Here is a 22,178-nt window from a genome sequence, read left to right as displayed (position 1 = left end):
TCAGAAGGGGGAATGAAACATGAGAGAATATGGACTATGAGAAACAAACAAACTGAGGGCTTCATAGGGGTGGGTGGTGGGGATGGGATAGACTGGTGATGGGTGGTAAGGAGGGCACGTATTGCATGGTACACTGGGTGTTATACACAACTAATGAAGCATCGAATTTTACATCGGAATCCGGGGATTGTACTGTATGGTGACTAACATAATACAATAAAGAATCATTAAAAAAAATAAAAAAATAAAAAAAGCAATAAAACCCCCCACAATATATAGATAGGCATAACATTTTTAAAAAATATTGAAGTTGGAGAGAATTTACTGTGACATGGGCTATTTAGGCATTTTTCTGTGACTACTAATGCAAAATCATGTTCTTTTTAAAATGATTTTTTAAAAACTTTATTTATTTGGGAGAGAGAGAGCATGTGCAAAATTGGGGAGGGGCAGATGGAGAAGCAGACTCCCCGCTGAGCAGGATGCCTGATGTGCAGCTCCATCCTAGGAACCTGGGAGCATGACGTGAGCTGAAGCAGACACTTAACCGACTGAGCCACCCAGGTGCTCCCAAAAATCATGTTCTATCACGTTATTTTTGTATAGAACTTTTGTAGAGATGATCTCCTCTGATTAGCATGGGAACGTAGTAGTTGGTATTATTATTGCCAAAATCCCCACTATTTCTCGGAGGCTGGGCTGTGGCCTTTATGGCTGTGGGCATGAGAAGCAGTGACAGGGTTGGTGGCTGGAACAGAAAGTCCACATCTAAGACAAGGGTGAAAGAGCTGTTGAAACAGAATGAATGAGCCAAGCCCAAACTCTTGAGGAATGCTAATGTCCCAAAATTCAACAGGGTGTTTGAAAGGTCCTCAAAACCCAAGGAGGCTGGAGGAGTAGACAGCATCAGGAATGGAGGGCGCCCACCTATGAATGAATGGTGAGGTAGGAGTGTGAGGACACAGCAGGGCCCCTTATCTCTCACAGACAGACGAGACTCATGAAACACTGAGAGCTTGAGTGAATTTTCCACACACACAGTAAAGAGCAGGGCTGGCATTTACATTTACTTTGGCTGATTCTTGTGTCAGTGTTGCTTTCAATATGTGATAGGACATATTTAAGATATCTCTTAGGTCTTGATTTATACTTTTGTACTCATTTAACTGTAAGAGTTTTGATAAGATAATCACCATTTTTGTATAGTTTTAGTAAAGTCACTGTAATTTTACTTTCCTCTTCTTAACTTTGGTTTCTTTCTAACTTTGGATTGGTCCACATACAGGTGTATAATTACATAAAATTTTAAGTTAATGGGTATTTGAGTTAGTAATTGTAATCAGAGTATCCCACGTCCTTCAGCTTTCATATTTTCTTTAACATCTCTTTCAAACAGAGCCACTGAGGCTTTCATCACATCAAATGTTGGAGGTCCAGTGATCTCACCAATATTTCTGAGGATTCTTGGTAGAACTTACATTCTTTCTGACTTTTTTGCTGTTAATTCACACTAGCTCTTCAGTTCCATGTTCCTCTCACCGGCCTCCTCTCCTTGGGCTCCTGCGCCTTTCCCACCCCACAGCATTCTACCTGTGACCCAGCCCCGGCTTCTTCATTGCCCAAATCACCAATGACAAGGTCCGGGGCACGACAGACTGGTAGGAAGGTTTTAAGGAAAATAGGGTCATCACACCTCAGAATAAGGAACAACTTCGACATCAGAAATGATTTTTTCACAAATTGTTTATTAACCACTTTCTATCCTGGATCACCTTTTACTGCCGTAGCCTGCTGTGGGTCTTAAACTGTTGAAGTATTGTCAGCTTCTCTTCATAGTTGGAAAGCTCATCACCCCTCTTTTCCAAGTTTCCAGAGCCCCTGAAACCATAGAGCTACCCAGGGACAACTCCCCAAATTCCTGCTCTTTTATTACATAATTTAGATTCATTTCAGTCTCCCCATGGGGATGAGCTCTTGGCCTCACCTTTCATTGGATTATTCTGTATAAAGGGAGAAATCCCTGGCCCTTAGGGTATGTGACACAAAGAACTGGCAAAACCTTTGAATTCTTATGCAGACTTGTTTTTTTTCCCCACCTACAGATCATTAGTGAAGGAAAAATTTATTTTCAGTTTAAAATTTATTTTCACCACTTTATTTTTTTATTTTTATTTTTAAAAAATATTTTATTTATTTATTTGACAGAGACAGCCAGCCAGGAAGAGGGAGAACACAAGCAGGAGGAGTGAGAGAGGAAGAAGCAGGCTCCTAGCAGAGGAGCCTGATGTGGGGCTCCATCCGAGAACTCTGGGATCATGCCCTGAGCCGAAGGCAGACGCTTAACCACTGTGCCACCCAGGTGCCCCTATTTTCACCATTTTAGGAGTGACAATTAATCTTTGTTTTTGCTGCCATTGTTGTTCTTTCTGTTATGTGAAAATAATAGTAATAAGTGTTGCTTATCATTACTCATTTTACTTTGTGGGAGACACAGAACTTAGTGCCTTCTATTCATTTATTGCATAGAATCTTCACGAATGGTATGTGAAGCCAGTCCTGCTCTTGCTCCGCATCTTACAGTGGCTGGAGCTGAAGCTCAGAGGTTCAGTGTCTTACTTGAGTTGTGCAGTTCCTGGGTGCAGAAACCTGAGTGGGAACGGAGCCCGCATGACTGCAAATCTTCGCTCTGAGGTGCTCTATTATCTGACATGCTGAGTAGAGGTGGACTGCACCATATGTCTGTATCATGCAGATGGCACTTTCTCCCAGCATCTTTTCCTGAACTTCTGTCCATGTATGCTAAGTGAAATAAGTCAAGCAGAGAAAGACAATTATCGTATGATTTCTCTCATCTATGGAACATAAGAACTAAGATGATCGGTAGGGGAAGAAAGGGATAAAGAAAGGGGGGTAATCAGAAAGGGAGAATGAAACATGAGAGACTATGGACTATGAGAAACAAACTGAGGGCTTCAGAGGGGAAGGGGATGGGGGAATGGGATAGACCAATGATGGGTAGTAAGGAGGGCACGTATTGCATGGTGCACTGGGTGTTATACGCAACTAGTGAAGCATCGAACTTTACATCGGAAACCGGGGCTGAACTGTATGGTGACTAACATAATAAAAAATCATTAAAAATAAAAAAAAATAAAAAAAATTTTGAACAAAAAAATAAAAAAGAGCATAAAAAAAGAGATGATTTATGAATTAAAAAACTATTACAGGGAGAGGAAAAGGAATATGATTCAAGTATTTTCACTTGAATCTGTTGGTCTGGCTGGCAGACCAACAGAGATGTAAAGAGTTTGGTTACAATGCCTCAGCTGTCTCATTCCATTTATCTGGCATGCAGATGCTAGGAGCATAGAATCTTGTAGAGGACAGCTGTGAAATGGATAAGGATGAGGGGGGGAAGCATCTGTGGTGGAAAATTATTTGTTGTGAAGTACTCGTAATATAGAGAGCTATAAAGTAAACTTTGGGTAATGAAAACAAACTTCGTTGCCCTGAAACTTTCTTGGTAATGATGTAAAATTACCGGAAGTTACCTTTAGCTTTATTTGGAATAGTTTTTTTTTTAAATTTTTTTAATTTGGAGTAGTTTTAAAAGTCATTTGCCAAATTTGCTCTGAGTACTTTTTGATGTTTGTCTGTGTTTTCTTATGTCTGTCTAGTTTTCAGTGATATTTACACTGATGTTTTTGGTAAATATGCCACTTAAAGTTCTGGAGTAACTTGAAAAAACACTAAGGGCAGCTTTGGCCCCCAGGAATTTGGGGGGCTGATATTGATATAATTGTGTTATATAAGGCATATGAAAATCTTTCACCTACTCCTGAGACAGGTGTTTAAAAAGACTTATGTAAGAAAGATAGTGATGATTGTTCATGCCAGTGTGGATACACTTAATGCCACTGACCTGTATACACTTAAAGATGGTTTTAACCATGGTTAATTTTGTTATATATGTGCTTCCACAATTAAAAAAAGAAAACAATGATGGGGGTGGGGAAGAAAGAGAAGAACTGCATCTCTAATCTTGTCATTGTCATCTTCTGCTGTTATTCAAAGATATTTCTTCTGGGAGACCTCTAGGTGTGCCCAGGGCTCTGAGCATTGGTGAATCTTGACATTTTAAAACATCTTGATGTTCTAGTCTCTCCAGTATCCAGCTAAAACAAACCAGCCTCACACAGAACTACATGAATCCTCAGTGGTGGGTGTTGGGATATACAGAGAAGTATAAGATGAGGGTCATGTTCTCAAAGAGGTGACAGAGTGTTGGAGAAGTAGTTCAAGGTTAGCCACAAACACATACATATAGCTAACCTACCATATAAGGCCTTTAAGTGGTAACTGATTAATGTTGATTATAAGGGTTTAGGAGATGGGTGAGAAAGAGAATCCTAGAGTACTAGGCCCATCAGAGAAGAATTCATGGAAAAGGTGAAACATGAATTGGTGCTTAAAAGATGAGGAAAAATTAGATTGCTGTAGAGTTCATCACAATGAGGACAAATTATAATTGTATCTAAGAACAAATGCTCATTTTCTTCCTTATGTGAACTCCATTCTCTTTCTTCTTTGTTTTTTTTTTTTTTAAGATTTTATTTATTTATTTGACGGAGAGAGAGAGAGAACAAGCAGGGGGAGCAGCAGAGGGAGAAGGAGAAGCAAGCTCCCTGTGAGCAGAGAGCCTGACCTGGGGCTTGATCCCAGGACCCTGAGATCATGATCTGAGCTGAAGGCAAACACTTAACTGACTGAGCCCCCCAGATGCCCTTCTTCTTTATTTTAGTAATATTATCTGCGTACCTTCATTTATAACTCATTCAGGAGTTCATTTGTTAGCGCCGTGTGTCTTGCACAGAGCCTGACTCTTATCCGTGCATTGGGGTACACTGTGAACAAAATAGAATCTCTGCTCCCATGGAGCTTATATTCCAGTGAGGGAGACAGATGATAACAAAGATATGTGAGTGAAATATAGTGATAACTGTAGGAAAAAAGTAAATTAGAGTAAAAGATATAAATTGTTAGGGGATATTGAAGTATGATGGGGTGGCCAAGTAAAGCCTCACTGAATATCTGAATTTTGAATGAAGATCTGAATACAGTGAGGGGGTTACGTAGGAGAAGAGCATCCTGGGCCAAGGGTCCGGCAAGCACAGAGGTCATGATGTAGAAGTGTTCCTGATGTGTTCGAGGAACTGCGGGAAGGCCAGTATGGCTGGAGTAAGGAGCAGGTGAGAGTATCAGAAGATGAGACATGTGAGTCAATGTCGAGCCCGATCACATAGGGTCTTTCATGTCCTAGTAAAGAGTTTGAGTGAGTGAGGTCGTCTTTGCAGGATTTGAGTACAGTAGTAACATGATCTGACTGGGTTCAGAGTAGACTCTTCTGAAAAGGACTGAAGGTGAGAAACTGGTTAGGAGGTCATTGAAGTAAGCTAGAAGAGAGGTGCTCTTTGGTGAAGATCAGTCAAGATGATGAGAAGTGTTCAAATTCTTTTTTTTTTAAAGATTTTATTTTATTTATTAGAGAGAGAGGCAGTGAGAGAGGAAGCACAAGCAGGGGGAGTGGGAGAGGTAGAAGCAGGCTTCCCACTAAGCAGGGAGCCTGATGCCAGGCTCAGTCCCAGAATGCTGGGATCATGACCTGAGCCGAAGGCAGACGCTTAACGACTGAGACACCCAGGTGCCCCAGAAGTGTTCAAATTCTTGATGTATTTTGAAAGTAATGCTGATAGAGTTTGTTGATAGAACAGATGTAGAAGGTGAAGGAAAAGAGAAGTTAAGTCCTCTTGCCTTGAGTGCTATAAGGATATAGTTACTTTGAATGAGATATGGAAAATTTTAGGAGGAGTTGTTTTGGGGAAAATACTAGGAGCTTGTTTTGGACATGTTGACTTTGAGATGCTTAATAGGCATTCACTGGCAATATCAAATAGACAGTTGGATATATGGGTTTGGAGTTCAGGGGAAAGGTTCAGGTTATAGATATAAACTTGGGCATAAGGATGTTTAAGATCATGTGAGGAAATAGAGAATGAATGTGGATAGACAGAAGGGGACCAGTGACTGAGCTCTAGGGCTTTCCAACATTTTGAGATTGGGGAGAAAAGATATGAGCAAAAGAAACTTGGAGTGTGTAGAAAGTAGGGATAAAACCTGGAATGTGTGGTGTTTGGATCACTGATGACTTTGAAAAGAGGAGTTTCAGTGACATAGTTGGAATGAAAAACCTAACTGATGTGTTCAAGAGAAAATGGGAGAGGAGAAATTGGAATTAACTGAGTACCATTTCAAGGAGTTTTGCTGTAAAAAGTAGGAAAGAAAAACAGTGGTAGCTGGGGGAGAGAAGTCAGGTCAAGAGAAACTTAAAAAAAATGATCTGAGAGTAATATGTGCGTGTTTGTACGCTAATGGGAATAATCTAGTAGAGAGGGAAAAATTGAAAATGCAGGAGAGAATATAATTGCTGGGGAAATATCCTTGTAAAGCATGGAATTGGATTTCAGGAATAGCTATAAGAATTTGAAGTAACCTGAGAGAAGGTAGAGTATATGTACATACTTGAAGGTAGGTGGGAAGATGAGAAAGTTTCAGTTTGCACATTTACTTCAACAAGTTTTATGTTCATTTCTTTGAGTCCTTTATGAAGCTCTTTGAAGACAAAGCTTACTATTGAATTTTTATGTGTGGTCCCATCACTCAACAAATGTTTCTTACTGAAATGAATGAATGAAAATGAAAAACTCAACATTTATAGCTTTGAATACACATAAATGAAAAACTGGGTTTTAGGCATTGTAAGAAACAAAGTGGAACCTAATATTTTTAGTCTTCCTCAATGAAGGTTAGTAAGTTAGTGTTGGGAAGATATAATGAAATTTTTATTCTCAAGAGAAAAGTTTTCATGATTATCATCTAAGAAGATATTACTAAGAAATGACTTAAAAATTAGCAGCTCTATTGAGATATAATTCATATACCATAAAGCTCATTCTTTTTTTTTTTTTTTTAAGATTTTATTTATTTATTTGACAGAGAGAGACAGCCAGCGAGAGAGGGAACAGCAGGGGGAGTGGGAGGAAGAAGCAGGCTCCCAGCGGAGGAGCCCGATGTGGGACTTGATCCCAGAACGCTGGGATCACGCCCTGAGCCGAAGGCAGCCGTTTAACAACTGCGCCACCCAGGCGCCCCCATAAAGCTCATTCTTTTAAGTGTACAATTCAGTGTTTTTTAGAATATTCACAGAATTGTACATCTATTACCACTATCTAATTCCAGAAAGAAACCCCGTAAAAGAAACTGCATAGCCATAGCAGTCATTTCTCTCTCCCAAACCAATGGTAATCACTAATCTGTTTTCTATTTCTACAGATTTGCATATTCTGGACATTTCATTAAAAATGTAATCATACATTACATGACAGGGTTGCCTGGTCGGCTTAGTCAGTTGAGCTTCTGCCTTCGGCTCAGGCCATTGAGCCCCGAGTTGGGCTCCTTGCTCAGTGGGGAGTCTACTTCTCCCTCTGCCTGCAGCTCCTGCTTGCACGTGTGCTCTCTCTCTCTCTCTCAGAGATAAATAAATTTAAAAAAATATTTAAAATTGGATTTATAAACATGTGGCCTTTGTGTCTGTCTTCTTTCACCTAGCACATTTGCAAAGTTCATTTGTGTTGTAACATGTATCAAAACTTCATTTCTTTTTATGGTCAAATAATATTCCATTGTGTGATATACCATGTTTTGTTTGTCCATTCATCAGCTGGATTGTTTCTACTTTTTGGTTGTCATTAGTAATGTTGCTATGAACATTTATGTACAAGTTTTTGTGTGGACGTGTGTCTTAAATTCTCAACCTATTATAACATGAACTCAAACTTCACAATCTATTCTAAATATTATTAGCTTAAAAGCTCAAATATGATCAATTTAAATCATACAAATTAGGTATGGGTGAGGTTCTTGTCATAATCCATTCCAGGGCAAATTTTGTCTTCATCCGTGGACCTATGAAACTAGAAAGCAAATTATCTGCACACAAATATAATGGTGGGACAAGTACAGCCTAACAGTTATAGACATTCCTGTAGAAAAAGGGAGGAAATGGAGTGAAAAAAGGAGCCACTGGTCTCAAGCAGTTTTTCTAGCTGGAAAACTCCATTAGGTTTCAAGTCCTGGGAATAATTCTCTGTAAACCTTGGCTCTACCCTCCGGGCACTCAGTTCTACCCTCAGAATTATCCTTTCCTTTTTATGAAAGGTAACTCATCTTTGCAGCTGGGTTGACTCCTGCCTGTAGAATTTTGGATGTCTAACAGCCTTCTTTCATTTTGTACTCTTTGTCCTTTTGGGTCTAAGCTGGTAGTGCTTCTTTAGTATTTAAAATTCTCAAGAACATTGTGGGTCTCCTGTTATGTCATGGGATTCACTCCATATTGGTGAGGATCCTCCAAGATATTTCTTAGATAATCCCATCTTTATTTTTGGCCTCTGCTGAGACAGCTGAAGGGATTTATGCGTCACAAACTTAATCTTTTAAAAGGGCCTTTTCTGTGGTATGTGACTGAATATTCTGACCTTTTGATTTATCTGAGGTATTAGCAAACGTTTATGCAGCCGCACACTCAGCTTTTTCTCTCCTGAAGGTACATCCCTTAAATTTTAGCATCTTTGGCAATCTGATAAAGCTGAGAATTCCCCAAACCATCAATTCCTGGTTCCTTTTTGCTTAACTCTTTCTCCCCTCATTCTTCCAACAGTCTGTCAACGTGATTTAGGTACTTTGTAAGGTGATGTGTGTTTTCTTTACCACACTTCCTCACTTCCTTCCGAGGCTTCACTAGCAGAGTTGTTAATACCCATATTTCTGTTTCCGGTCTGTTCAAGGCCATCTAGGCTTTTCCTATCCTGCATCTCAGAAACTTTCTAGCCTCTGCCAACTGTCCATTTCAAAAGTTACTGCCACACGTATATGTATTTGTTGCATTAGAACCCCACTCTCATTGCTGTAACCTCTATTAGCTTTCCATTGCTGCTGTAAAAACTTATTACACACTTAGTGGTGTAAAGCAACACAAATCTATTACCTTACAAACTTATTAGAAGTCTGGCACAGATCTCACTGGGCTAAAATAAAGGTGCCAGCAGGGTTGATGGGGTTTATTGGAGAATATAATTGCTGACTTTCTCCAGCTTCTAGAGGTTGCCTGTATTCCTTGGTGTTTGGCCTTCTCCTTCGTCTTCAGAGCCAGCAACAGGGGTTTGAATCTTCCTCACATTGCATCCTGTGACATTTCACTTCTTTTTTCCTTTTACTTCTATTTTCCACTTTAAGCACTCTTGTGATTAAATTGGGTCTACCCAGATAATCCAGGATAATCTCCCTATTTTAATGGAAACTTTAATTCTTTGTGCAACCTTAAATCTCCTTTGCCGTGTAACCTAACATATTCGCAGGTTTAGGGGATTAGGACTTGGACATTCTTGGGGTGCTACCCCACTCATATAATCTCTTTATTTGTTGTAGGTCTACTCAGATTTTTCTTTTCTTTTCTTTCTTTTGGAATCAATTTTGGTAGTTTGTGTGTAGCTAGGAATTTGTCCATTGCATCTAGGTTGTCTCATTTATTGGAATATCTTTGTTCATATTATTCCGTTATATTCATTTTTGTTTCTGTGAGGTTGATAGCGGTCTAATTTACTTTCATTCCTGGCTTTAGCAATTTGAATCTTTTTTTTTTTTTTTTTGCTTTTTAGTGTATCTAAAGTTTGCCAATTACAAAAAAAAAAAATCTTTTCAAAGAAACAACTTTTGATTTTGTTGCTTTTCTCTATTGTTTTTCCATTCTTTATTCCATCTATTTCCATGCCAGTCTTTATTATTTCCCATCTCTTGTTTGCTTAAAATTTAATTTTCTTTTCTTTTCCTAAAACTAGAGAAATATAATCAAAATAGATTTTTTTAAAAAAATGATTTTATTTATTTGAGAGAGAGCATATAAGAGAGAGCGTATAAGTGGGGGACAGATGGAGAGGGAGCATGCTCCCTGTTGAGCAGAACACCGAATGCAGAGCTTGATCTCAGGGCTCTGGGATCAAGATCTGAGCTGAAGGCAATGCTTAACCGTCAGAACTACCCAGGTGTCCAAAACAAAATAGTTTCTTAAAGTGAAAGATGACTAATTTGAGATCATTTTTCTTTTTAAATATAGATGTTTAAAGCTGTGAATTCCCCCTTAGACATATTTATACATTTTGGAATATCATATTCTGTTTTTAGTATTTAAAATATTTCCCAGTTTCCTTTGTAGCTTCTTCTTTGACCTGTTGGTTATTTAGAAATATGTTGTTTAATTCCCGCATATTTGTGAATTTCCTGTTTCCTTTTGTTATTCATTTTGAATTTTATTCCATTGTGATCAGAGAATATACTTTGTTTGATTTCAGTCTATTTCCATTTTTTGAGACTTGTCTTAATGACCTAACACAGGGACTATCCTTGAGGTTTCATGTACACTTGAGAAGAATGTATATTCTGTTATTATTAGGTGGTGTGTTCTATAGATGTATATTCTAGTTGGTTTATAGTATTGTTCAAGTCTTCAGTTTCCTTGCTGATCTTCTATTGGTTGTTCTATTCATTATTGAAAGTAGAATATTGTATTCTCCAGCTATTATTGTTTAATTTTCTATTTCTTTTTTTTTAGTTCTGCCCATATTTGCTTTGTGGATTTTGGGGCTTTGTTGTTAGGTATATATGTTTGCAATTGTTTTGTCTTTCTGACAGATTGATCTTTTTATCAATAAAAAATGTCCGTCTTTCTCTCTTATAACAATTTTTGTTTTAAAGCCTATTTTATGATACACACATAATTAGCTCTCTTTTGATTACTGTTTGCATGGTTTATCTTTTTCTATACTTTTTACTTATTTGTGTCCTATTTCTTACTCATTTGTATCTAAAATGAGTCTCTTGTAAACAGCATATAATCAGATCATTTTAAAAAAATTACTCTGCCAATTTCTGTTTTTTATTATTGTGGATAGTCCATTACATTTAATGTAATTACCAATAAGATAGGATTTATGTCTGCCATTTTGCTGTTTGTTTTCTGTATATTCTGTTGTGTTAAGTAGGTATTTCCAATCATGCCATTTTAATTCTGTTATTGTTTTTTCACTCTGTGCTTTTGAGTTATTTTAGTAGTGGTTGTCCTGGGGATTACAATTAACACCTTAATTGAAAACAATCTAGTTAGATTAATACCAACTTAATTTTTATAGCATACAAAAATTTTGCTCCAGCGTAACCCTATTCCCACCTCCCTTCTTTGTACAATTCTTGTTATAAAATTACATCTTGATTTATTATAATACACCAACACAGTTTCATAATTATATTTTTATCTCATCTTTTGAATTGGATAGGAGAAAAAAGGAATTACAAGCTAAAATACATTTATACTGCTCTCTATATTTTCCTATTTATCTTTAATGGTGCTCTTAATTTTTTCATGTGGATTTGAATTACCATCTAGTGTCCTTTTATTTCATCCTGAAGGACTCCTTTTAGTATTGCTTGTGTGGTTTGTCTTCTTGTGACAAATTCTCTGGTTTTGTTCATTTAGTGTTAAAGAGAAAAATTGTCCTGACAGCTTGTTTAAATAGGCAGCAGAACTTTACTCAAGACGATTGTAATAGGGGAAGAATATTGCAACAGATGAGAGAGATTGGGCTTAACTCTGAGTACAACAAGGACAAATGGGGATTTATAGGCAACAAGCAGAATGAAGGTGCCAGTAGGTGGAAAATTACTAAGAGGAGACAGTAAGAGTAGAGAGATTCTTACTAAACTAACTTAGGATTCTTGCTAAAAGCAGATCAAGGTTTAGGTCTAATTGAGAAGAGGGCTCAAAAGTTTGGTCAAGGAGAGAGTCTCTGTCACTGGGAATCTTGTAGTTTAGCTTTCATTTTTGAAGGATAGCTTTGCTGGATATGGAATTCTTGGTTGAAGAGTTTCTTTTAGAACCTTGAAACATCATTCCTTTGTCTTCTGGCCTCTATGGTTTCTGATGAGAAGTCAGGTTTTAATCTTATTAAGGATCCCACCTACATGATGAGTCATTTTTCTCTTGCTGTTTTCAAGATTCTTTCTTTGTCTTTGTCTTTTGCCAGTTTGATTATGATATGTTTAGTTGTGTATCTCTTTAAGTTGATCTTACTTGGAGTTCTTGAGCTTCTTAGACATGCAGATTAATATTTTTTGTCAAATTTAGGAAGTTTTTAGCCATTATTTCTTCCAACATTTTTTCTTCAGCTTTCTTTCCCTCCTTTTCTTCTGGGACTCTCATTATTTGGTATGTTCGTATGCTTAAAGGCATCCCATAAGTCTCTGAGTCTTTGTTCATTTTACTTCATTCTTTTTTCTTACTATTCCTCAGCTTGTTAAACCTCAATCAGTCTGTCTTCAAGTTTGTGATTCTTTCTTGTGCCAGATAAAATCTGTTGTTGAGTCTTTCTAGTGATTTTTTATTTCCATTATTGTACTTTAAAACCCCAGAATATTTATTTGGTTCTTTTTTTCTTCCTCTTATTCCTCCTTCATCTTCTTTTTCCTCCTCTCCCTCCTTCTTTGTTCTTTTTCTTCCCTCCTCCTCTTCCTTCTTATTCCTTATAATTTCTATGTGTTACTGATGATCTCTATTTGGTGAGATATTATTCTCATAATTTCCTTTAATTTATTAACATGGTTTCTTTTAGTTCTTTGAATGTATTTATGATAGCTGCCTTAAAGTCTTTTCCCAGTAAGTTCAACATTTGGGCTTTCTTAAGGACAGTTTCTATTACTGGTGTTTTTCCTGTGTATGGGTCATACTTTCCCTTTCTTTGCGTATCTTGTTTTTTCTTTTTCTCTTTCTCTCTCTCTCTTTCTCTCTCTTTTGCTGTTGTTGTTTGGACACTAACTGTAATATTTTGTGGCAACTCTGGAAATCACATTCCTCTCTACTCCCCCATCCTGAGTTTTTGTTGTTGCCTTTTAATTGTTTATTTAGTGACATTTGACCTATTCTGTAAAGTCTGTGTAAAGTCTGTAAAACTGTGTATAGCCACTGATGTCTCTGCTTGGTTACCTTAGTGATCAGCTAATGGATGGATGGATATTTCCTTAAATGCCTTGAATCAGTAAGGCTTCTAGCCTTTGCTAAAGTGTGTGTGTGTATGTTGGTCATACTTTCAATGCTATGGCAAGTTATTTACAACTCTGCCTTAGCCTTTACTTTTTGCTTGAGGGGGGGTCTCAAGGTAAGCCAGGGATATGAGATTCTGGCCTTCTTAGGTATTTTCTGAGCATATGCACAGACCTGGGTGTGCACATGGCCATGTTCATACACATGATCTTCTTGCTTGCCAGGAATGTTTCAGAACCTTTCAAAGCCTGGATGGACAGTTTTTCATTTTAAGTATTTTGGCCAGCCTTTGGTTAGCCCCAGTTAGTAATGCTATCTCAGGCAGCAGCAATGTTAAACCAGTTGCCATTGATTGTCTTTGACAAATGCCCTGTAGATAGGTCTGTTTGCACAGAGTGAGTTCTGAGTCATGTCAAATAAAGACAAGTCCTGAACAGAGCTTTTTAGTAAGAGCAAGACAAATCAAATGGTGACAGGTTTGTGGGGACAGATATTTTGGGAGAGTTCCAAACCCATTCTGTTTCTTCCAGTGACAGAGTGCCATTTTTTACAGCTGGCATAGAGCTTTTATTCTCATGGTTTCTATCTTGCAATTTTCTTAAAGAACTAGATAGGAAATAAAAAGTGAAGTTGTCATTTATTTTATTAAGGAAGAAAAAATAAAAAGAGGTATTATGTCTTTTTAAAAATTATGACTCTTAAGAATAGGAAACAAACTGAGGGTTGATAGAGGAGAGTGGTGGGGGGATGGGGTAACTGAGTGATGGACATTAAGGAGGGCACATGATGTAATGAGCACTGGGTATTATATAAGACTGATGAATCACTGACCTCTATCTCTGAAACCGATAATACATTATATGTTAATTGAATTTAAATAAAGATAAATAAATTTTTAAAAATGATGATTGACCTGTTCACAAAGGATTTTATTAAAGAAAAGTTAAGTGTCATCTGTAACTCCACCCACCACCAAAAGTGATATTGATTTCTCCCCAGGGCTGGGTAAATGACACTCCATGAATTGCAGAGAATCCTTGTTCAGAGAGCTCCACTCCCTGCATGTTTTTTTTTTTTAAGATTTTTTTTTTTTTAATTTGACAGAGATAGAGACAGCCAGCGAGAGAGGGAACACAAGCAGGGGGAGTGGGAGAGGAAGAAGCAGGCTCATAGCAGAAGAGCCTGATGTGGGGCTCGATCCCAGCACGCCGGGATCACGCCCTGAGCCGAAGGCAGATGCCCAACCGCTGTGCCACCCAGGTGCCCCCACTCCCTGCATGTTGATTCACGCATAGAAGAATCTAGAATCATACCATTTCATAGAAACGCTTGAGTTTGTTCTGTAATAGATAAGTTAAATGCTTTCACCTGAGACTAATTTTCTATTCCTGAATTCTGAGTATGTAAGAGCATTCTGAGTATAGAAAGGATCACAACAATTGAAATTCTGGCTTTATTGCCGAGTAAATTTGATTAGGCTAACATCTAAGTTCTAGGCTATAAGGCAAAATTTCCAGTCAGCATCATCCTTGAATTTGCTCAACTGGGTAGACAACAGCAGCAACAACAACAAAATCTGCAAAAGACAAGCAAATGTATAAACAAACAGCCACAAGCATAAACACCTGAACTTTACTGAGATGAAGCCAGAATAACCAACAATTCATTTTATTCTGGTGCTAATTTTATGGGGCTTGGAATTTAATTAAAAAGTGTATGATTTGGGGAGCACCTGGCTGGCTCAGTGGGTACAGCTTGGGACTCTTGATCTTGGGGTTGTGAGTTCAAGCCCCATGTTGGGCATAGAGATTACTTAAAAATAAGGTCTTAAAAAAATTGTATGATTTGGCCTTCTATTTTTTTCCTTAAGGGGACTAGTCTATTTACTTGAATAGAAGATGGCATCGTTGAGTGCCTAATATCTTGGGGTTAACCTTTGATCAGTGACTAAACTTTTTAGTCAGTCAAATGAAGTTTTTCATAATTTCAATATTTTTTTGCCTCTTAAACATAAGAAAAATAAATTAGTTGTTTTCCTTCTTTTTTTCCTGCCTATTCCTTTGGTGGTACTTTAGATCTTCATAAGTTAAAGTCTGAGTATTAATAATAATTTTCCTTGATGGGAAAATGAATAATTAAATGATGAAAAATTAAATGGCCATTTCTTTTCTTTTCTTTTCTTTTTTTTTTTTTTGAAGAAGTGACCATAAGCAATCTTATTCAACTTTCCAATCAGATCTGGGTCCTGGGTTCTAGTCAGATCTGGGTCCAGATATTTTTTTGTCCTAGGTACCTTAGCAGACCAAAAGGTCAAGGTAGGTTTTCTCAAATTTGTTATTACACAGGGATTAGTCCCAGTGCAACTTGGAGTTTCTTTCTCATACTTGGTGCAGCTTTGTACTCACTTATTACCAGATCTGATAAATATTTATGTAAGTATTAAAGTGACCAGCACTTTAGAAATATATAGATCCACTTGATTTACCTATGAGAGTATATTACCATCACTCTTGTTGGTGAATGGTAGTTTTGGTTATACAGAAAACCTTAAATACGAGTTTCCCTCCCCAGCCTCTCCATAGAAACACATGAATGTGGCTGATGGTTTATGGAGTGGGGAATATCCATTAGTCTCTGTTGGCTTGAGCCAACATAAATGATTCCTTAGAGCAGTGAGATGGAAAACTAGAAATCTAACTAGCTGTATGGCAGACAAGGACTAGACTTCCTCCTATAATTAACGTGTGAGATGGGAGCATTGCTCCTTGTGAGGCTTGATGGCCTTTCTGCGTCATGTAGCTCACTGGGTGTGAATGATGTCTGCTTGTTTATCTGGAAATCTGAAAGTTTGCCTTTGTCTTATCTTTACAGCTCATTGCTCCTCCATCTCCTTTTCAAATCTCATTTAAAAGGTATTTAGATATTTTTTCCTTGCCCATCTTTCTTAATTTTGCTCTGCCTCTCTTGATGGCCTTGTGATTCCAATGTCTAACATTATTTTTTCCAGGGTGTTTGCCAATCTTCTTCTTCAACTTAAACCTTGATATAAAATATCTGTAAATTTGGCCTAAGAAGCTCGATTAGTACATGGAAATATAGTTGTCTAAATTTTAATTCAGGATAGTAAACTGTTTCTAAAATATAAATTGGCCACTTAGGACCTTGCATTAACTAGGCCACTATAGTTTCATAAATTAAATTATTAGTACAGTGTGCCAAGATATTTGTTATTCAGAAACTATTTATAGATTAAAATATGTAAATGTTCTGAGATGAAATTATCCTTTTAAGAGCTTGGCCCCTCTTTTTATGGTAAGGGGTTATTCTAGCCAGAAGAAATGGTGGACACTAATGAGTTTGTGAGGTTATTAGGCAAGGTGGTAGCTATGAAGAAGTGTGGAAAGGAGTTTGGAAAGTTCTGACCAGGATTTCCTACCATTGAATTGAAGGGAGTATACTATAACAATTGTTGTAGCTTGTGTACACTTGTTCTTTCCCCGTTAAAAGGCTGAGGGATAGAGGTCTAGGAAGGGGGCCATGATGATCACCTGTGGTCACATCCTTACTCTCTGTAGTCTCAGGGCATTTGAAATTCAGTGAGACAAACTTTGAGTTAGCTTTACCAAATGTATGCATTCTACTGGAGATAGATTGAGGTCAGTTAATTAGTTTTAGTGGACCTACTGGGGGCTCTTGTGTGTAACTTCAATCACAAAATAGAATAGAGACACTGGTGGATCTGATCTAGTATCATTGGGAGGTATTATTCTAAATAGAACCAGATTTTACCCAAATATCCAACCCTTGAGAATGAGCTGCTTTTTTTTCCCAATGACTTATTATTTCTTGAGCTAGTCTTTGTTTATTATTAGTGGGCTAGCTAAATCTCTAAAGTATATGGTAGGTAATCCAGAAAAAGAAGTGAGGGTGCATGTCTTTTTCTGCTGTGAATGGGCTGAACATCTCAGTTTCTGGGCTACTTTCAAAGTTTGTGAATGCCAACATGTTTGTCTGTATTATTCTTGGCAATATTGGTCCTGGAGAGACTATTTCTTGGATGGATGATGCGCTGCAGGAAATAAGGGTTTCTGGCCAATGTGGTACCATTCCAAAGGAGCTCTGCCTTTCAGGGAGAGGCTTTCTGTGAACAGTACTGTGCCTTTGCTTTGAGAGATGTCTGTCAGCATCTCAAGGAGAGCAATTGTGATCGAGTGGCTGGAAGCAGAGATTTAAGGGCAGGTGAGAAACTCCAATGGATTCTCCTCCACACCCATACCATTTGCAAAAACATTTCAGAATTTAGGATCCGGGAGCTTGATTATCAATTTCCCCGGAGAGAGAAACCACAGCTTTAACTTATGCTTGCTCCAAAGTGTTATTTCTTTGATGCATAGGTCTTCTTTTTAATATCTCTGTGGGAGAAGTAAGACATAGGATTTAATTTGCTTACTTGTCTTGGGGTTGAGGGGAAAATTGGAAAAGTAAAGAATCTCGAATTGTTGCTTCCTTGTAGAAGAGCCTAAAGAAAGGCCAACCCAATGAAGTGGAAGAGACAGATATATACCATGATACGTTAACATGGTTTTCTAAATTCAGTCAGTTGAGTTCTAGGATCCTGTGAGGCCTCTCTGAAGGTTTTTTGAAGGAAGGTTGGCCGTGGCTGATATTTAATCTCTGCCTGTTCTATTATCTCCGGATTTTATCCTCATCAGTGTTTTCAGAGAAGAGATTTTACATCCTAACTCCCTATCTTTAGAATAATGATGAATTGAGCTGCATGTCTTCATCCCCTTATTCTTTTTTAAAAAAATTATCTTCCTTTTTGTGAATCTTTATTTTTTTTATTCACTTATTCTTTTTGTCAACATTTATTGATGCCTATTGTGTGAAAATAGAAGTACATGAATTTTCCTCTGCCTCAGTGATAGAGTGTTTTGTGCTTTTAGTAAGTCAGTCACCCACTGGTACCTGGTGCCTCTTCAGAAAGGTGAAAGTCACTTTTCTCAGAGCAACAGCGTGAAGGCTAATTTTTTTTAAAAGAACCAGGTTGCTAGGCCATAGGTTCTTTCTCATGCTGCTTCATCTGGGTGTTTTTTCTTGTTCAGGATAAGCTTTCATGAGTTAAAATGATTTCCCAAAGGTCTGTCTTGTCTCCTCAGAGTATCTTTCAGTTCAGTGCCCTCAGATGATGATGAGTATGCTGGATATGAAAGCTTTTGGCTGAGCCTGAATAAGCTCACTCTAAGACAGATGTTCAGTCTGTAGAAATGTAATAGAAAATCCATTCAGTGTCTCATCAGCCCCAGGTTGATGATGTGATTCAACTTCAGGTGCTTTGTCTTCAGTGTAAACTTTTTCATCTATTGCTTTGAAGATGGAATGATGGTTTCAAATTGGATTTAGGATGCTGATAAAAACCAGTGCCTACCTCATTGCTCCTGGTGGCCTATACACTTGTCATTCTTGTCAGCCAGAGAAAAGGCCACTTTTTACCTCCTTAATGCCCTTTTTGTTTAACATCTGCCTTCTAGTCAATATTGCTTCCTTTCCTTAATGTCCACAGTGCTGATCTCTTTAGTTGCTGTGATAGGTTACAGTTATCCCTGGACTCATCCCCCTTCTTATTTTCCTTCCTTTCCCTCCCACCTGCCCCATTGTGTTCTGGTGGGAAGACCTCAGGTGCATTTGTTCAGCATCTACATTTTCAACGTAAGTCACCAGTCTCTTTTTGAAATGCTTCTTCTTTAGGTCTAGCTGAGTATGACAGGTGTTCCTTATAGGTAGGAGCAAGGCTCCTGTGAGTCAGTACGCAAAGATATATCTACACTAGTTGTTAAAATATGGAAATATATCTGAACTGGTCAGGAAATGGCTCCTTTCTTGAGACCCTGGATACTCCTCACATGCTTTGGCTTTCTTGGCCCCTCCTCTGGAATCATTCCTTGGAACTCCCCATTAAGGGGTATTTCAGACCCTACTTTAGTGCAGTGGCATCCAGGAATTCATTCTGATTGGTTGGTACCAATGCCAACCAGTTATAAATATTTTGAGCATTGCCTCTCATTATGAGTAAAAAAAGAATTTATTGGCAGAGCTTTCCAAACTTTAACATATATACCTCTTCTGAGGACTAAACTTTTTGTTGAGAAGCTTGACTTCCAGGATTAGATACCAATACCCTTCTGGGAATAGAGGTGAATGTCGTACTGGAAAACAAACCATATTCATGTCAATCCAGTAGTAGTTTTAAAACAGTTTCTCAGACCTAGGCTAATGCCTTCATGGTTTTCTTGATAACATTCCAACGTCCCACCCCCCAAGACAGTATTTGGAACTAACTTGACTTTTGAAGTTTTGGGGCATTGGGAGATTACATATTTAAGAGTAGTCACCTCCACATCATTGAGAAAAAGTTGTGATCTTCCTGAGTGATTTTTGGAAAGCTGTTTAGTTAGCACCTTTTTGTTTAGTGGTTTGGCAGGACTTAACCAGTTTCCAGGAATTAAGATTTGTCTTTTCCAGTAAAAAACATTCACCCTTTGGCATTTTAAAAATGTGATTCAATTTGCACTGTACACATAAGCTCTAGAGTTACATTTCAGAAACCTGCAAACAAATGGAATGAACTCGCTTTTGTGTGTCAATATGTGGTTTTATGGATGGGAAGAGATGGGCACATGCCCATTGCAGGCCCATTCATTCCTCTCATGTTTCAAAGCTTTGCTCTGAAATGCCTTTAATGGAGGATGTTTGTGTAATATAGAGGTGGTTGTTCACTGTACCATCACTGATGTGCTGCATTTTGACCAAATGACTAACTTTGTAAATAGACTGTTTATGTCGAGTCGGAGAAAAGCTTCTCCACCGAAGTGCATTTTTAATGATCTACTTTAAGAGTAAGTGGGTTTAGAAGTAGCTGCCCAGGAATCCGATTGGCTGGCACCAACGCCACTTCCCATAATTACCCAATAAACCATAAGGGCTTTGTTGGCACATTTATTCATGCCTGTCATGTCAGACCAGCTGCCACCCAGCATCCTAAGTCCACTTCTAATATCCTCTTTAAAATCTTTGTGGAGAAATTTGGTGCCTACATACCTTCGGAAAATCTTTGTGGAGAAATTTGGTATTGAAGCGCTGAAAATTTCATGATGAAATGTTGTGTTGTTTTAAAAACAAGTTAATGTTTTTTTCTAAATAGCTAAAATTATTAAAATTATGATCTAGACTAAGCTGTTATATTGAGTTTTAAAAAATGTTTCACTTTAGTATATTTAGAGTATGTACTAAAAAATGTAGATGTAATTAACCTAAGATACAAATTGTAAATTCCAGTTTGAAACCAATTCTTGAAACTTGTGGAAACAATGTATTAAAAAATTAAAGGAGTAAAAATAAATTTAATTTGTATCCTGGAGGTAGGACGTAACCTGCTCAGTTTCTGTCATTAAAAAAAACAAAAAAACCCCCAAAAAACAACAAACCCAAAGAAACTGTAATGTAAGAAATCAGAAGAGCATCCTGTACACTAAGTATAATTAAAGTATTTTCTGATTGCTATATGAAGTATTTCAATTGTATGGTAGACCAAGGATATTATAAATGATTCTTATACCATTTTCTGAGGAGCAACAGGAAAATATTGAAACTATAGTAAATACGGTACTTATAGGGGAAAAAAATTCATTTTCTGGGAGTATAGTGATTTTGGATCTTTCACTTATGCCTTCTGATCTTTCTACTAAGATCTCAGTTGTGTTTTTATTGACTGGTGAGTAAGTAAATGGCAGTCTGTGGGATCTGCCATTTGTTGACATCTAGAGTAATTCAGCCTATTTTCTCAGACTACTGTGGCACTCTCTACATTATCACATAATTAAATGGGACATGGGAACAGTGACATACTGAATAAAGAACATGGACATAGACTGAAAGAGTAAAAGAAACCAGCTCTTACAATGGCTGTGTAGGCCTTGAAGAAAAGAATAGTTTCACTTTTAAGAAACTATCACAGAGTGACTCTGTATCAATGCAAAGTGAAAATCCAGTATTTCCCCAGCAGAATATCAGCTCTTTGGGGATGAGGATATTGGCAATGTGCTAACATGTAATAGAAGAAATTAAATGCACTTGACGATAATTGGCTGAAGAAAATTCAGGAGATGTGCAGTAGCAGCAGAGCACAACAAAATAACACAATTAGGGACCCATTAGCCATATGTCTCTATTACATTGAGAACACTGCAATAAAAATGACCAGGTGATGACCTTCACCCCAAACTGGAAGGTGGATGACAAAGTCCATGTTGATTTGGAAACTTAAAGGTGGAAAAAACAAAGATGAAAAATTAAAAGACACAGGAATGGCAGTGGTCTGCAGCTTGGAGCTGATGAGGACTTGATAAATAAAGTTCAGTAAAGGTTCAATACTGGAAAAAATTGTCTTGGTAGGTGCTATGGATTAAATGAAATTAAAATAGTTTTTGTTAGATCTCACCATGACCCCTTGTAATTTGTATTTTATGTCAGCAAATATTTATATGTAGCACATGTTAATACATCAGAATAAGTCTTTCCTTAGTATTCAAGGATGAATAACCTTCTGTAGCCACTGTATCTTATGCATGCTACAATTAGAGCCCTGACCAAATGGTCCTATAATTGTTGGTTTACACATTTCTCTTTTGACCAGCCTCTGGTCTTCCATTAGGTAGGTACAGTGTCCTTAGAATCTAGCCTAGTGCCGAGTGCACTGTGGTCACTGAATAAAGTCACTGAGTGAATAGTTTTAAGGTGACTTTGGTTATGAGACTTGGTGTGTCTACAAAGACAGTTGGTTCATTTGCAACCTTCTTTTTTTTTTTTNCCAAATGGTCCTATAATTGTTGGTTTACACATTTCTCTTTTGACCAGCCTCTGGTCTTCCATTAGGTAGGTACAGTGTCCTTAGAATCTAGCCTAGTGCCGAGTGCACTGT

This window comes from Ailuropoda melanoleuca, chromosome 9, assembly GCF_002007445.2.
Source record: "Ailuropoda melanoleuca isolate Jingjing chromosome 9, ASM200744v2, whole genome shotgun sequence".
NCBI lineage: Eukaryota > Metazoa > Chordata > Mammalia > Carnivora > Ursidae > Ailuropoda > Ailuropoda melanoleuca.
Note: the sequence above shows the minus strand (reverse complement) of the source record.